Here is an 18,619-nt window from a genome sequence, read left to right on the forward strand (position 1 = left end):
CATTTACTGATGAGGAAACTGAGGCTCAAGAAGATTAAGGACAGTCCAGAAATATAAAGTCCAGTATAGAGCTTTAGGATAATGGGAGATAATAAAAAGATCTGTCAGCCATGTGCAAAGCACTTAAAAAAAAACAGAAATGGCTAATTTTAGTGCCTGACACTAATCATTTCAGATTAACTAAAAATTGTAAAGAAGCATAAATAGTTAATGCTTATATTCTCTATGATGAAAATGTACCTTTATACTAATAAAGATAAAACAAATGCAAATAAAAGACACTAGATGACTGTGTCTACTATAAGAGGTAAATTTAAGTATACTTGGATAAATTATATTCTAAATAAGCAAAGCATCTGTCAGTATGCTTGCCCTGCCTTTGTCCCCTTCTCAAAAGTGGGCATCTTAAAATCCCCAACCAAACCACTGGCAAGTAGTAAATGAGCAGATCTCCTCTCTTTAAGAATCTAAACCAAGAGCCTCAGAAATAGTAACTAGTCAGATAAAGGTAAGTAATAGAACTGAAGAGTCCTTTTAAGTCAGGCCAAGGTCAATATTATGGCAAGTCCAAGCCATTTGTACACTGGTATCATGGAAGACAGCAAAGGCCATGTGTAGTCTAAGAGTGCAAGTATTCTGAAAACAACAGGACCACGAGGTATGCACACAGAATAAAGTGTACATGAGAGATCAGATATCCCAGGAAGATAGGGATACTGGCTTTCTCACTCCAGGCCTCATGTTTCCAGGCTGCTCTTAGTTTCTCATTCCTGCCTACCTAAATGAGACACCATGTGTAACAGATCCCTACTGAGTTGCCTGCACATCACCTCTAGTTCTAGCAACTATACTCTACTTCCTACTATCCACACGACCCTATTATCCAGGGTAGTCATGCTCATACAAAAGAAGTCCATCTCCTGACAATATTTATCAATGCAGACATGGAAACCTTAGCCAAGTGAAACAAAAACCCTGTCTTAGAATATGGAATAAGGGATTTCAACCTACAATAGGCCACTTTCTGAAATAGAGAGGATATAAATTTGAGAGTTATTGGTAATAGCCATTATCTACTTCTGAACTAGGAAACACAGAAATATTCTCCAAAATTAAAAAGGTATGAGAAAAGAAAAACAGGGATAACAGAACTTACTGGATTTCCTTCAAATAAACTAATACATGGTTCATTTCTGAAAAATAATTGCAGCCTTGCCTTTGGGTACCACAAGACAGTCCTTACTCCCCTAGTAATTATAGCACCAGTGTAAGAAATATCTGGATGAGCACAGTGACTGGGAAGAATGCAAAAAAATTATATAGAGGTCAATATTCTTCTGAATTCAATGTAAAATTAAGATATACATGCCGAAATTGCACATCATAAAACATTTTATCAATTCTCAGCAAAATTCCAAGACATATAACTAGGCAGATGGCTCATGACACCTAGAAAAGGAAGTGACCATCACCAAAGCCACTTTAAGTTCACTAATAATAAATTATACCAAATTAATTAAATTATGTAGACATAGCAAATTTGCATTTCAGTGAGGCATTTAATGCAGTGTTCTGCTGATATTTTTTTGGACAAGATAGATGTGGAGAGGATGTTTGTAAATTATGTGGATATGTGTTACTTGAACAATTATTCTAAAACCATGATGATTATATGGCTTATTTTTTAATGTGTTTTGAATCTCATTTACAATCTTGAGTTAAAAAAAAATGGATGCAGATATAGAAAAGTTGTACATCAATTTGGAGAAACAGCCAAATATTGAATGACAGAATCATGATTGAAAAATCAGTGTTTTCTTTTTTCATTGTAAGTGTTGCAACAATGGATCAAATTGAGCAAGAAGGAATTCTAGAAGATAAATATAAAGTCTAACACTTCAACTTGAAAATTCAACCTCACAAATACAGGATAGCAGCGATTACTGTAAATAGGAAAGAAATATCCATGTTCTTTGAGGAATGAGACTATACCTTGTAGTTCCTTATTCACAGCTCCTGACACAATTCCTGAAACAAAACAGAAGTTAAAGTTAAACAATGTTTTAATCAATTAGAGTTTTAATATGAGCCAACAAATAACAGCACACATTAACACTGTATTTACACTATACTTGCATTTATATTTACACATTTATATTACAATACACTATATTGCAAAAACACTATTTAGCAAGAGAGCCAACAATATCCCTGTACCACACATTGTTAGGAACATATTTGGAGTACTGTGTCTGCTTGGGAGCCATATGTTAATTAAGTAGAACACTGATAAATTTTAGTGGTTCCAGAAGGTAGTAAACAATATGGTGAAAACAGGACTCTAATTAGTCAGAGTTCTCCAAAGAAATGGAACCAATAGGATGTCTGTATCTTTCTCTATACCTATCTATCTATCTATCTATCTATCTATCTATCTATCTATCTATCTATCTACCTATCTATCTATCATCTATGAGATAGAAAGATTGAGATTTTTTTAAGAAAGCGGCTCATGCAATTATAATTGTGGAGACTGGCAAAATGTGCAGAGTAAGCTGGCAAGCTAGAAATCAAGGGAAGCATTGATATTGAAATTCAAGTCTGAAGGCAGTATGCTGGCAGAACTCCCTCTTCATTGGAGGAGGTCAGTCTTAAGGTCTTCAACTGATTGTACAAGGCCCACTCATATTATGGAACGCAATCTGCTTTACTCCCATTCTAAAGATTTAAATGTTAGTCTCATCTAAAAAATATCTGCAGGTAACATCCAGATTAGTGCTTGACCAAATATTTGCAAACCATGCCATAGTCAAGTTGAAACATAAAATTAACCATCACAACTCCACTGTCACATAGTAAATAGTTAAGGAAAATAGGGACATTTAACTTGATTAAGAGAAAAGTTGGGGAGATATAAGACTCCTGTTATTTTAGATGTAGGGTAAAATTACAAATGAAGAACACTTTTAACAGCTAAACTATCTGATTTAGATGTGAAGCAGGATATACATAAAGAAAAAATATGTAGCAAGGTTTCAATCCTCAGGCAATTTATAGTTTTACTGCAAAACAAAAATGCAGATATAAAATAAACTAAGTCATTCATTAAACAAATATTATTAACTGCCTACCATGTGTAAGATATACATTAGCAATACAAGAGCAAACAAGAAAATTCACTGCCTTCCTGAAGCTCATATTCTAGTGGAAAGATACACAAAATAAAATATACAGTTGCAACACATAGCATATTAAAAGTGGTAACTTTTAGCGAGACTGAGGAATCTGGCTCATGGTTAAAAATCTGTGTGTGATTTTTTGAGGCCCAACTACAGGCAATTACAAAGGTTTTACCTGGCAGGCTAACCGGTAAAAGCTACCCTCCCCACAGCAGACACGGTGCATAGCCAGTGCACTGCAGTCTGAAGGGAGATAAAGTCAAGGTCTCAGGCCCCCTTAGCCAGCCAAGCTCTTATGCACATCCAAATATTTAGACAGGCACCTTCATTTCAGGCTTCTTTATCAGGGGCCTTCAGCAGAAAGCATTCTCCAGGCTCTCCTGCTAGAACTCCTTATGAGGGATGGAGGCAAGAGAACTCAAAGACATGTTTCTCCACTCTGAATCAGTACTCAGTTCTTTTCAACTCCTAGGCTTTTTCTCCCTCACCCCAACCCTGAGGTTGAAACTGAAGGAACCATTTTTTTTTTGTTCAGGGCTCCCTCAGCAGTGAGCCAATCCCCACACCTGTGCTGATTTACCTGACCCTGAGGCAGTGTGCCTTTCCATGGAAACAACAGAACAAGAGGGAGTCCATGTTTTCACAGGTTTAGCTTCTTGCTTATGTAATAGCAGGAAGTGGTCAAAGTTTCACTGTCACCTTCATTTTGGCTTGTTGACTTAGTTGGTTAGTGTGATGTCACCTGACAGCTCAGCTCTCTCCAGATAAGCTAAGTTTCAGAAATAAACTACCTTAGTCAGTTCCAATGGCTATAACAGAATACCACAGATTAGATGGCTTAAACAACAAATATTTATTTCTCACCACCCTGGAGGCTAGAATTCTAAGGTCAGGGTGCAAAAATGGTCAGGTTCTTGCTGGAGGCCCTCTTTCTGATTTACAGGTGGCCATATTCTCATTATTTCCTCATATGGCAGAGAGAGATCATCTCTCCTATGTCTCTTCTTATAAGGGCAGGGCACTGATCCCATTCATCAGGGCTCCACTCTCATGACTTAATTATTTCCCAAAGGTCCTACCTCCTCACACCGTAATATTGGGGGTTTATGATTTCAGCATATGAATTTTGGAGGGACACAATAGTCAATCCAAAACAGACACAAAATAAACTAAGGAAGGTAGTTAGGGACAGGGTAGAAAATGCCATAATATACTCAGGGACCTAAGAAGGTAATACTTGAGTAAACACCTGAAGGAGATGAGGGAGAAAGCTTGAAGGATATATGGAAAACCATATTTTGGACAGGAGATATAGCAAAGACAAAAGCCGAGGACGCAACCTGTCCACACACTGACCAGATGTCAAATATCCAACTCCAACTATGATGGGATAGAAGAGGTCTTGCTTACTTAGTTTTTCCAGTCTAGTTGGGAAAAAGAAAACAGGATAGTTAGAAGACTGTTAGAAGTGCTGTGACACAAGAAATGTAAGTATACTGTGGAGACACAAAGCAAGGAAGCCCAGTAATCATAAAATGGTTAGAATAGAAACCCCTGAAAACAGGATGGCTAAAGAGAAACAGAAAGAATAAGAAGCAAAGAGAAGGGTCAGAAAGGCTTCCACAATGAAAAAAAAAAGTTAGTGATCAGCTAGGGAATTCATGTTGCACACCTTTAGGGTGCTCGACTCACATCATAGTCTGGACACCATGCAGTGCAGAGCTGTGAGGCCCCATATGATGATCCTGAAATTAGAAGCTAAAAAGAACTGCTGGCTTTGGGGAATCCAAGCATTCAACAGAACTAGAGCACAGAGTGACTCAGGGAATAAAATGGTGAAATGGTAAGCGCAGGTTTCTGCAAATTTGTTGAAGTCACGAAAATGTTTTAAATGAGAGATTAATATGACAAAAACTCCATTATGATGTGATAACTGAATAAGGGGTAGGAAGAAACACCAGTTGAGAGACTATAGTGAGAGGTAAATTTTATTGGCTTGAAAATTTATTGAAAATAGAGTTGAAAAAAAAACAAAGAGATGTAGAAGCAAGAAGAATTGAATGTTGATGGAAGGTGGATGATCATCCCCAGGTTTTGATGTGGGCATCTATAATGGTGATGACATTTTAACATAGGAAACAAAAGAGAACAACTAGAGACTGTACACAAGATGACCTCTTTAACTTGGATTTATGTGTACTTGTAGTGCCTGCAGGAGATCCAAGTAGAAAAATAAATAGCATGAAATATTAACAGGTATTTCAGAAAGGAAGGGTTCCTTGATCAGATAATCTGGGAAATACTGCATACTCTATCCTGCTCTTGAAGATCTGTTCAGTTATTTTTTCATTCAACCTGTATTTTGTAGTTCCTACTTTGCATACCATAAACCTTCTTTCACCATGGAATATAGAAGTGAGTAAGATGAACATGGTCCTTGCCTTCAAGGAGCTTACAATCAATGGGAAATACATGAATTAACAAATAATTACTTAAACTATAATTAGGATAACTCTATGAATGAGTAGTGTTAAGTTCCAGAAAAGTATAAAACAGGAGCCAAATCTAGCCTGACAAGCACTGATGTTACTCTCCCATTAATGTATTTAAATACTACAGTGAATATTACAGTGAAACCTCCAAAATTATTTAAATAATGATTTCCAAGGGTTGTTAGCTTTTTTTAAGCATGGAAGTTTCTCCATTTTCCCTGCAAAATATCTATTCCATGTGAAGAACTTAGTTTGCAAAACTCTGAGGAAGAGAACAAGGGAAAATTAACAAGTAGTTGAAACTTGATCACCAGCGTGTAGTTTTCCTATTCGGCAAAAAACAGGACCAAAGATGTGAGGCAGAACACACAAAGCAGGTTGGAGCACAGAATGTAGAATGGCATTAGTTAAGCAGCAGACCCAGCTACAGCAATTCTGATCAGTTGGACACTAAAAGAAAAGCTGTAAGAGTTACTTGGACCAAGTCACTTGGACCGAGTCACTTGACCACCCAAACTGCTTCCATTTCCTATTTCACACATTAAAAATGATGATACTCATTTTTCTCTTTTCCTTTCATTGTAGGGACACAGCAAGGCTGTCATAGCTGTGTTTAATGAATGAAAGAATGAATGAACTCTGATCTCTTTGGTATGTGTAATGAATAAAATATTATTGGTATTAATAATGAAATAGTTATTTAACATTTAACTGGCACAGATCTAGATTTCATTTTTCTGATGTTCAAAATTGTGCTTTGAGTCATCAAAGATCTTTAATTCAGCTGAATATTCAAGCTGAATATATATATTTTTTCTTTTTTTTGCTGTGAATGTGAGTCAAGGATACTGGAGCTAGAAATATGCCCTGAAAAGACGCAGGATTTAGAGTGCCCTCTCAAATCCTTCCCCTCTCCCTGCTGTTCTTATCCTCCCAACTACACTTACTAAATTCTCAATTGAAATATTTACAAAACAGTTTATGAGTGAGCAATTTTAGATACTGACCATTTGTGGGTTCACTAAGTGAACATATATGCAATGATTATAAACAATATTTCATTTAATGATGTAGGAAGAAAACTAAAAAGGCAAATTCAGTGTAACCTTCCATTTTTGTTATTAAAATGCATTTGTAAAGATATACAAAGACTATTGCTTTCTGATGATTAAAAATCAGGTTTTTTTAAGTTTTATCAATCTATATTTTCAACTTCTTCTATTTATTGTTTTAATAAAATATTTGAACAATTAAAGGTTTCAAAGGCTTTTGGATAAATATGTATTTTAAGGTAGTACATATAACTTTTACTAGTAATAGTTATGTTGGATTTAAAGCTAAGTTTGAGTTTTATTCACTTTTAACTTTACATTTACAAAAGCTTTTCTGACATTTGGTAAATAATTCTGTTCAATACTCTTCACTGTTGCCTTTCCAAACACCATTCTCCCAATACTTTCACTACTCATTAGCAAAGGACAACAGGCGATGGCAACCACTTGCTAAATTTCAGTGATTCAGGTAGTTTCGTTCATTAAGAGGGCTGTGCAACACAGAGCAGACAAGTAGTGATTTTACAGTATCTTACTATACTGATGGACGGTGACTGTGAAGGGGTATGTGGGGGTGACTTGGTGAAGGGGGGAGCTTAGTAAACATAATGTTCTCCATGTAATTGTAGATTAATGACACCAAAATAAAAAAATTAATTAAAAAAAACAAAAAAGAACTATCAGCTGCAGGCTGTACATTCTGAAAGAAATGGTCTTGATGAAGGATCTAGATGAAGAGACCCAAGCAGTGAAAACCAGTTTATAGGTGAGTATCAAGCTCTTGAAAAGAGTTGATCAAGTAGACTTTTTTGTTTAGCCCTGCCTTTCTTTTTTTGCCAAAGTTTGTTCTATGCAAAATATTTCTTGCATGAACAAGTTGAGACATTGATTGCCAAACTGACTTTCATGAGCCTAAAAATTCTCCTAACTTCAGAGTAACACCCCAGAAGTTTTTAATGAATACTGTCTACATACCAACAAGAAAGAGAGGAAGAGTTTATGTGTTATGTATGTGATGAGATGAAGTGAAGGACACAATTAGGAATAAAATTATTTCTTCATTAAAGTGTTTATGAAATAGAAAGGGATGCAGACAACCAATCACAATGCAAAGGTGTATAAACTAATGCTTTAAGGATTAACGAATTTTCAGAAACAGGGAAGAAAGTAGAACAAAGATCTTCCAAGCTCATCAGAATCAAAAGCATGAGAACATGAAATTACATGATATACTTAGAAAAATAACTGTAAGTTAAGCTTAATGGAAGAATGCATTGGAAGGCAGTCTGAACAAGCAGACTGAAATCAGTTGTAGCAGCTTATGCATGCCATTTTAGGAAACCTGACTGTATTCTATTGGCCACACACAGTCATCTAAGTTTTTAATTTAAAAAGTGATATGCACCCTGACCTATATTTTAAGAAGCTAATTCTGAAATGAACATAAAGGATGGAGTAGTATACTGAAAGGCTAAAGACAGATATACAAATTGGAAAGCTACTGGAATATTCTGAATGTGAGATGATGTCACTATCTGCCATATGAGGGGAACAAGAAATATTTTAATGGGTGATACAGAAATGGGGACAGCAATTTAAAACAGTCTTTCAAAAAATGTAATAAGATTAAGAGATTTGAAGTATCAGTTTGGAAGATAAACAGAGTTGGAAAAAGAATTTTTGTTTTATTTTGCTTACATTTGAAATATAGGAGACTTGATCATGTTTGTTGACTGAAGAAAATCTAGTGAAGATAAGGAAATTAGATATAAACTGAATGATAAAGTATGGAACAATTATGGAACTAAAAATAATATAACAAAAATGAACTCAAATCAAGGATAAAGGGACTAGCATTGGAAACTAGGAGCACTTTTTTCTTTAAAGCACAAATAATGTGGAAGTCCAGAAACATATTAATTGGAAGAGAAGGAAATTGAGGGAAGCATGTTGGCCTGAGTCTTTACTACCAAAGCATAAAGCAACCCTATGGCTTAAGGTAATATATATGGATTTAATGATTTTATATACTATCCATGGTTCACATAATGATTTCAAAACCTCAGAAAGCTTTAGATAGAAAGTCATCTGACCTAATTAGGTAGGTAAGGGTATATAATTCACAGACCCAGAAAATAAATGGGTCCAAAAAAATAATTAGGTTTCCTTAGGAAAAACCTTTTCCTTAAGAGAACAAAGTCAATCTACTTCATTATAACTCTTATTGAATTCCTTCAAAAAACACTTATTGAAGATTCACTATAAGCCAGATACTATATTATGACTAGATTTACACTGAGAAACAAAATATGCAAGATTTCTGAGACCTTTGAGCTTGCAAACTAGGTCAGAAAGAAAATTTGAGCAAATAAAAATAAATATATGACCACAAATTATGATAATTTCATTGAAGAAAAACAGAAGCAAGAAAATAGAATAATACAAATGATGCATTCCAATGTGGAGGTAGGAAAATAACTCTCTGAAGAACTGATAGTTAAGTGAAAATAATAAAAATCCCAAAATTTCGAAAGCGTAGATATTATTTAATTTTTCAAAAATTTTAATCCAAAATTTATTAATTCCCAGTCAAATTCAAACAGCTAATATTTTAAGTACTTTACCACACATTATATACTTATCAGAACTTCTGTGATGCAGAACAGAAAATCTTTGCTTGAAGTCCAAGATTGTTTCTATGGGAAAACAATCAACTAAAAAGTAGTAAATTCCATTTAAGAAGTCAACAGAAAATTTTAAAAGACCTTTAAATGAGTGTTGCATGTTTTAACTAAATCTAGTCAAACTAGTTTGTGTAGAAGATACAACCTAATGCTAATTCAGCCAAATCTATAACCTCAAAGTAAAATAATTTTATGTAAGAATCAAAAGAACTAATTATAATTAATTTGTAAAATATCTGTCATATACACATTGCTATAATCTTGTCTGAAGTGTCAGGGAAAGGTCTGGGCTCTTCTTAATAATTTAATATTGGAAGATTGTAATTAGTCTATAAGACCAATGGATTCACATTAATGCTACAACATTCAAAGAGAGGAGTTAGAAAACTATAGAGATATTGTACAAGTTTAAGAATATGAGCTGAAGCAGAAACAAGTACAAGAAGTACAAGAAAGCAAGTCTAGGCAAAACTACTGGTCAAAATCAATACAGTAAAAGAGAGATGTGAGTCTGACAGTTAAGTTAAAAGAGCTGATCTCCTTTTACTTAATCAATATGCCAAAATACAGTAGATGGGAAAAGTAAGACAACAGACATGGTTCAGCCTTACAGCTTACAACAAGAAAGGAAAAAAACTTTAGGACCTGACTCTGCTTGGTGGACATCTTCACTGCCATATGACTTGAAATATGCAAAAAAATGACAAATGCATTGGTCTCACCTAAGTGCCTTGACATATATGATTACTGGTATACCGAGTATATAAGATCTTTTGAGACTGACCCTGCTGTTATAAGCATTTTCTTTTCTTCTATCTGCTAACATAATCCCACAGAAAAGAGGGGGACAGTAAAATTTTAGTGGATATGTAACAACTAAATAATTGAACCAAGGCCACTTTCAACAGCAAAAATATATACATAGAAGTGTAATTAATAAATCAAGTATGATTATGTCAATTATGTATTATACCCACATGTAATTTAAGCAAGACATATATTAATTGCAAGAACAGTATGCAAAAATATTCAATATACTGTTTCCCTAATATAAAAAGAAAAATATATGCAATTTATGTACACTTGGGGAGATAAACATATTTAAAGATAGGCATCAGTTTCTTCAATGAAGGTAGACATTAGCTTCAAAGTAAAAGTAATTAGCTCAAAAAACAAATGTAACATGTAGATGTACTGCATATTTGCTCCTTTTCATTAGCTTGTAACATTAGTTTGAATTCTATGTTCTTATGTGAAATGATTTTTTTTAACATTACAACAATTATCAGTTGATGATGGTCATACAAAAGAAATAATTTAGCAGTTTTCACCTCTACTTACCACCCTTCCTTGCACTTACTAATTTTAAACTCATGACATCAGTAGATAGAGGCTGAAAAAGATGGTGGCATGAGAAGTGAGGCAGAAACCTCCTCCCAAAACCACATATAACAAGAAAATATAGCAACTGCAACTAATCCTGGAAAAGTGACCCAAAAGAAGATTGCAACAGACTTCTTACATCTGGGGAAAAGAAAAGACTTCAAAGAAAAGGGTAAAGTAGCAAGGCCACGATCCAGTGGGACCTAAGACCTCCCACCATCCTGGCTCGCAGGTGGGAAGAAAAGAAACGGAGCAAGGAGGGTGTAGCCTAGGACTGCTGAACACCCACCCCTGGAGATCTGCTCTGGGAACATGAACCTACATTACATGGTGTTCTGGAGATCAGTGGGGTTGAAAAACAAAGACAGGTGGAATAGTAGAGAGACTAAGATTCCAGACACTTGTAGAGAACAGGTATCCACAAACAGCCTCCCTAGACAAAAGAAAGGTGCGCAATTTGAGAGACTTGCCAGCAGTGAGAGGGGTGCTAAAGGGGCAGGGGTTACACAGACCTTACAGCTCAGGAGAAAGAAGAGGTGGAAAAATTAAACTGGCACACTCTGCCTAGCAGGTTGGGAACTTTCAGGATCTGCAGGAGCTCCATCACTCTGGCAGGAAATGCAGCGGCTGAGGCCCCCCACTGCAATATACAGCCTGCCGCCACTTCCTCCTAGCAGGCACGAGTCCACTCACCTGCCACCCCCACCATCTCACCAGAACAGCCAGGGGGTGGCCCCACCTAGAGCAGCTAGAGAGGCATAGCATTGAGGCTCCTCCCTGCATGCTCAGCACACTGGCCCTAACAGTGGAGGCAGGCACTGCAGCCCCTGGCAGGTACCGGTGACACACGCCTGCAACCCCACCATCACTCCAGGTGCTGAACAGCTCCAGTGAGTAGAGTTTCTGGGCACTAAAGGGCACCAAGAACACAAAGTTATTATTCCATAGGAATCATTAGGAATACAAAACGGTAAAACAATACTGTACAAACCAAAATTCCTCAAATGCTAGAAAGAGGGCTAAGTGACACTAAAATCATCAATATTCCTGATAAAAATTTCAAGATAAAAATTTCAAAATTAAAATCATAAACATGCTCATGGAGCTAGAGAAAATTATTCAAGATGTCAGGAAGGAGTTCAGGAAGGAGACAGGAACTTTGAAAAATAAAGTATTTGAAATGAAACATACAATAGGGGGATTGAAAAGCAGGTTAGATGAGATAGAGAAGACAGTAAATGAAATGGAAGTGAGAAGAGGAATACAAAGAAGGTGAGGCACAGAGAGAAAATAGATCTCTGGGAAAGAAAGAATAATGAAAGAACTGTGTGACCAATCCAAATGGAACAGTATTTGCCTTATAGGGGTACCAGAAGAACAAGAGAGAGAAAAAGGAATAGAAAGTGTATTTGCATATATAATTGCTGAAAATTTATACAATCTAGGGAAGGAAAGAGTCTCTCAGGCCACAGAAGTGCACAGATCTCCCAACACAAGAGACCCAAGGGAAGAAAACACCAAGATATATAATTAAAATGGCAAATATCAAGAACAAGGACAGAGTATTAAAAGAAGTCAGAGAGAGAAAAAGGATCACATACAAAGGAAAACCCATCAGGCTATCATCAGACTTCTCAACAAAACCCTTAAAAGCCAGAAGTGAGTAGCATAATATATTTAACACAATGAAACAGAATGGCCTCCAACCAAGAACACTCTACCAGCTAAGATTATCACTTAAATTTGAAGCAGGAGTCAAATAATTTCCAGATAAGCAAAAGTTAAGGGAATATACCTGCCACAAACTATCTCTATAGTGTATTTTGGAGGGACTGCTATAGCTGGAACTGCTCCTAAGGCTAAATAGCCGTCACCAGAAAAAATAAAACTACAGTAAAGGAAGTAGACCAATTAATTACTAAGCAAATGCAAAATTAAATCAACTACCCACAAAGTCAGCCCAGGGATATACAAACAGTACAGAATATGACACCTAATATACAAAGAATTGAAGAGGAAGAAAAAGAAGGGAGGAAAAACAAAACCCTTGGATTGAGGGAACTAAGTTAGAATGTTAGATACTAAAGAAGATGCCCTTGAAACTTTGGTAACCAAGAATCTAAAGCCTGCAATGGCAGTAAGCACATATCTATCGATAATCACCCTAAATCTTAATGAACTGAATGCACCAATCAAAAGACACAGAGTTACAGACAAAAAAATAAGACCCATCTATATGCTGCCTACAGGAGACTCACTTCAAACCCAAAGACATACACAGACTAAAAGTGAGGGGATAGAGAAAGATATTTCATGCAAATAATAGGGAGTAAAAATCAGGAGTTACAGTACTTGTATCAAACAAAATAAATTTCAAAACAAAGAAAGTAACAAGAGACAAAGAAGAACATTACATAATGATAAAGGGGTCAGTCTAACAAGAGGATATAGTGATTATAAATATCTATGCCCGCAACACAGGAGAACTTCCAGTTGTGAAACAAATACTAACAGAATTAAAGGGAGAAATAGAATGCAATGCATTCGTTTTAGGAGACTTCAACACACCACTCACTCCAAAGGACAGATCAATCAGACAGAAAATAAGAAAGGAGACAGAAGCACTGAACAACACATTAGAACAGATGACCTAATGAACATCTGAAGAACACTCCATCCAAAAGCAGCAGGATACATTCTTTTCAACTGAACATGCAACATTTTCCAGAATAGATCACATACTATAATGAGGCCACAAAAAAAGCCTCAGTAAATTCACAAGTATTGAAATTGTGCCAACCACCTTCTCATACAAAAAAAGTATGAAGCTAGAAATAAATTATGCAAAGAAAACAAAAAAGCCCACAAACACAGAGAGACTTAACAATATGGTCCTAAATAATCAATGGATCAATGACGAAATAAAAACAGAGATCAAGCGATATATGGAGATAAATGACAACAACAGCTCAACACTGCAAAATCTGTGGAATGCAGTGAAGGCTGGTCTAAGAGAAAAGTATATTGCAATACAGGTTTACCTCAAGAAAGAAGAGCAGAACCAAATGAACAGCCTAAACTCACAATTAATGAAACTAGAAAAAGAAGACAAATGAGGCACAAGGTCAGTAGAAGGAGGGAGATAAAAAGATCAGAGTAGAAAGAAATAAAAATGAGAACAATAAAACAATAGAACAAATCAATGAAAGCAGAAGCTGGTTTTTCAAAAAAATAAACACAATAGATAAACCCCTAGCCAGACTGAGCAAGGAAAAAAGAGAATGACACACATAAACAGAATCAAAAATGAGAAAGGAAAAATCACTACAGACACCACAAAAACACAAAGAATTATTACAGAATACTATGAAAAACTAAAGGCTAACAAATTGGATAACCTAGAAGAAATGGACAACTTTCCAGAAAAATACAACCTTCCAAGACTGACCCAGGAAGAAACAGAAATCTGAACAGACTAATTAACAGCAATGAAATTGAATTGGTAATCAAAAAACCACATAAGAACAAAACTCCTGTCCAGAATGGCTTCACTTATGAATTTTACCAAACATTTAGTAAAGACCTAGTATCCATCCTCCTTAAAGTTTTCCAAAAAGTAGAAGAGGAGGGAATACTCCCAAACTCATTCTACGAGGCCAACTTCACTCTAATACCAAAACCAGGTGAAGACACCAGACACACAAAAAAATTACAGACCAATAACCCCATGAACATAGATGCAAAAATACTCAACAAAATATTAGAAAACCAAATTTAAAAATCACATCAAAAAGATCATCCATCATGAACAAGTGTGACTTATTTGAGGCATGCAAGGATGACACAATATTTGAAAATCCTTCATCATACACCGCATCAACAAAAAGGACAAAAATCACATGATCATCTCAATAGATGCTGAAAAACATTTGATAAAATTCACCATCCAGTCATCATAAAAACCTCAATAAAATGGTATAGAAGGCAAGTACCTCAACAAAATAAAGGCCATATATGACAAACACATAGCGAACAGCATACTTAACAGAGAAAAACTGAAAGCTTTTCCTTTAAGATCACGAATAAGACAAGATGCCAATTCTCCCCAGTTTTATTCAACATAGTTCTGGAGGTTCTTGCCATGGCAATCAGAAAACACAAAGGAATAAAAGGCATCCAGATTGGTAAGGAATAAGTTAAACTGTCACTATTTGTAGATGACATGACATTGTACATAAAACCCCTAAGGAATCCACCCAAAAACTACTAGAACTAATATCTGAACTTACTAAAGTAGCAGGATACAAAATTAAACACAAAAATCTGTTATACTAACTATATAAATCCTATATACTAATGATGAACTGGCTGAAAGAGAAATCAGGAAAACAATTCCATTCACAATTGCATCAAAAACAATAAAATACCTAGGAATAAACCTAACCAAGGAAGTGAAAGATCTATACCCTGAAAACTATAAGAGAGTCATAAGAAAAATTAAAGATACCAATGGAAATACATCCTGTGCTCATGGATAGGAAGAATTAATATTGTCAAAATGCCCATCTTGCCTAAAGCAATCTACAGATTCAATACAATCCCTATCAAAATAACAACAGTATTCTCCAACAAACTAGAACAAACAGTTCTAAAATTCATATGGCACCACAAAAGACCTGAGTAGCCAAGCCAGTCCTGAGAAGGCTGAATAAAGCTAGGGGGATTACACTCCCAACTTCAAGCTGTACTACAAAGCCACAGTAATCAAAACAATTTGGTATTGGCACAAGAACAGACCCATAGATCAATGGGATAGAAGAGAGAGCCTAAATATAAACCCATACATATATGGCCAATCAATGTACGATAAAGGAGTCATGGATATACGGTGGGGAAAAGACAGCCTCTTCAACAACTGGGGTTGGCAAAACTGAACAGCTACATGTAGGAGAATGAAACTGAAGTACTGTCTACCTCTATACACAAAAGTAAATTCAAAATGGATCAAAGACCTGAATGTAAGTCATGAAACCATAAAACTCTTAGAAGAAAACATATCCAAAAATCCCTTGAATAGAAACACGAGCAAGTTTTTCCTGAACACATTTTCTCAGGTAAGGGAAACAGAACAAAAGTGAACAAATGGGACTACATCAAGCTAAAAAGCTTCTGTACAGTAAAGGGCACCATCAGTAGAATGAAAAGGCATCCTGCAGTATGGGAGAATATATTTTCAAATGACACAACTGATAAGTGGTTAACATCCAAAATATATAAAGAACTCACATACCTCAACACCCAGAAAGCAAATAACCCAATTAAAAAATCGGTGGAAGATCTGAACAGACACTTCTCCAAAGAAGAAATTTAGATGGACAACAGGCACGTGAAAAGATGCTCCATATCACTAATTTCATCAGGGAAAAGCAAATTAAAACCACAATGAAATATCACCTCACACCAGTTAGGATGGCCAACATCCAAAAGACAAGGAACAACAAATGCTGGCAAGAATGTGGAGAAAGGGGAACCCTCCTACACTGCTGGTGGAAATGTAAATTAGTTCAACCACTGTGGAAAGCAATATGGAAGCTCCTCAAAAAACTAAAAATAGAAATACCATTTGACCCAGGAATTCCACTCCTAGGAATTTACCCAAAGAAAACAAGATCCCAGATTCAAAAAGACATATGCACCCCTACATTTATAGCAGCACTATTTACAACAGCCAAGATATGGAAGTAACCTAAGCATCCATCAGTAGATGAATGGATAAAGAAGATAGGGTACATACACACAATGGAATATTATTCAGCCATAACAAGACAACAAATCCCACCATTTGCAACAATATGGATGGAGCTATAGGGTATCATGCTCAGTGAAATAATCCAGGAGGAGAAAGACAAGTACTAAATGATTTCACTTATTTGTGTGGTATAAGAACAAAGCAAAACTGAAGGAACAAAATATCAGCAGACTCACAGACTCTAAGAAGATACTAGTGGTTATCGAAGGGAAAGGTGGTGGGGAGGGAGGAAGAAGGGGATTAAGGGGTATTATGATCAGCACACATAATGTAGGGGGAAGGCAGTATAGCACAGAGAAGACAAGTAGTGACACTATAGCATCTTAGTACGCTGATGGACAGTGACTGCACTGGGGTATGGGGGAGGACTTGATAATATGGATGAATGTAGTAACCACAATGTTGCTCATGTGAATCCTTCATAAGATTGTATATCAATGATACTTAAAAATTTTTTTTCTTAATGTTAAAAAAAGGGAGATTGTGTTGAGAAAAAAAATGAGATTTTTAAAAATATTTCATTATAATTCATAGATTTAGATAATTTCTATGTGCCCTGTGAAAATTTCACCTTAAGAAATCAAGTTGGTAAGAGTTTACTTTGGATGTTATTTTGAACAATTTATAGGCAATAATTTTTGCTTTTGCTAAATAGTATGAGAAACAAAAAGCCTGAAATACTTAATATACTTAAACTCTTCTTTTGGACCTTATACAAACTATATAAAATGGATCAGGGGGAGTAGCAGGGAAGGATTCTCAGGGAAACAAAACTACAGTCAAAATTTTAATATTTCTATGTTGAAATTTAGTCCACAGTGATATTACATACATACTGATTTCTATTTGAGATGATTATCAATAAATTGATTCACCTGTGAGATAAATATTGATTTTAGCAATCCCAAGATCTGGATTCCTATCAGACAATTCTTCTTGATATTTCTTAGGATGCAAAATCAATAAATGAATTGTTATATTTATATTCTGAATAATTCCCCAAGTCTTCAGCAAAGTTAGTTTTTGCACTCTGTTATGCAGAAGTGCTGACCAATTCATATCTATATTCTGTGAATGCTTGCTAAAAATATACAAATGGAATTCTCTCATATTTGTTGTCCAAACATTTCACTGGTTTTAGTAACACTAAATATTATTCCAATTCAGTACTATTTCTTATATTAAATATCCTTCCACTTACTAGATTTCTTTTTACATGCCACCATTACATTCAGGCTTCTTTGACCTGAGCCCTATGTTCACTGAAGTTAGCCCAGGAAAAAATAAAATTCAAGTATTTTGTAAAATGTTCTGTTTGTTTGGCAGTAATTAAAATAAGCATACAGATATTTGCATGAATTCTTTTTAAGTTCAGTGAATTGAGATTTTGGTATTCTACGCATAAGCATAAGATTCCTTTCTGCATTAGGGATATTGCATTGTCCTCTGTATCATCTAGGTTTTATGGCTTTGGTCTTGTCCATAGGGGCTGATAGCAGCTCCAGCTATATATATGCTCATTTCAAACAGGCATCAAGGAATCTGCTTAAAAATAAACTGAGTCCTAATGATGATACCCTTAATTTCTGAACCAGGAATTCACTACTGTCAAAGGTAAGTTAGTATAGTCAACCTAATGTGTATTTTTGAATAGTGCCTCAAAATATTGTTATCCTTTTTTTGTTACTAGTCTTTTCTATGTTGGCCATTCTAACTGGAGGGAGGTGATATCTCGCTGTGGTTTTAATTTTCATTTCCCTGATAATTAGCAATGTGGAGCATCTTTTCATGTGCCTGCTGGCCATCTGAATTTCTTCTTTGGAGAAGTGTCTGGTCATATACTCTGCCCATTTTTAAATAGGTTTATTTGCTTTTTGGGTGTTGAGGCATCTAAGTTCCTTATATATTTTGGTTGTTAACCCCTTGTCAGATATGTCATTTATAAATATATTCTCCTATACTGTAGGATGCCTTTTTGTTCTGTCAATGGTGCTCTTTACTGTACAGACGCTTTTTAGCT

The 18,619-nt window shown here is 35.5% G+C and overlaps 1 long non-coding RNA gene across 2 annotated transcripts in view; it reads right to left on the reverse strand.

Moving 5' to 3' along the window:
- The window catches only part of LOC130679533 (uncharacterized), a 192,241-nt gene that overhangs the window by 93,897 nt on the left and 79,725 nt on the right, over positions 1-18,619 (reverse strand). For both annotated transcript variants that reach the window (XR_008992526.1, XR_008992525.1), the window contains exon 2: positions 1,993-2,028. This is a non-coding gene — a long non-coding RNA (uncharacterized LOC130679533). The remainder of the gene's footprint in view (positions 1-1,992; positions 2,029-18,619) is intronic.

This window comes from Manis pentadactyla, chromosome 11 (assembly GCF_030020395.1).
Source record: "Manis pentadactyla isolate mManPen7 chromosome 11, mManPen7.hap1, whole genome shotgun sequence".
Classification (NCBI taxonomy): domain Eukaryota; kingdom Metazoa; phylum Chordata; class Mammalia; order Pholidota; family Manidae; genus Manis; species Manis pentadactyla.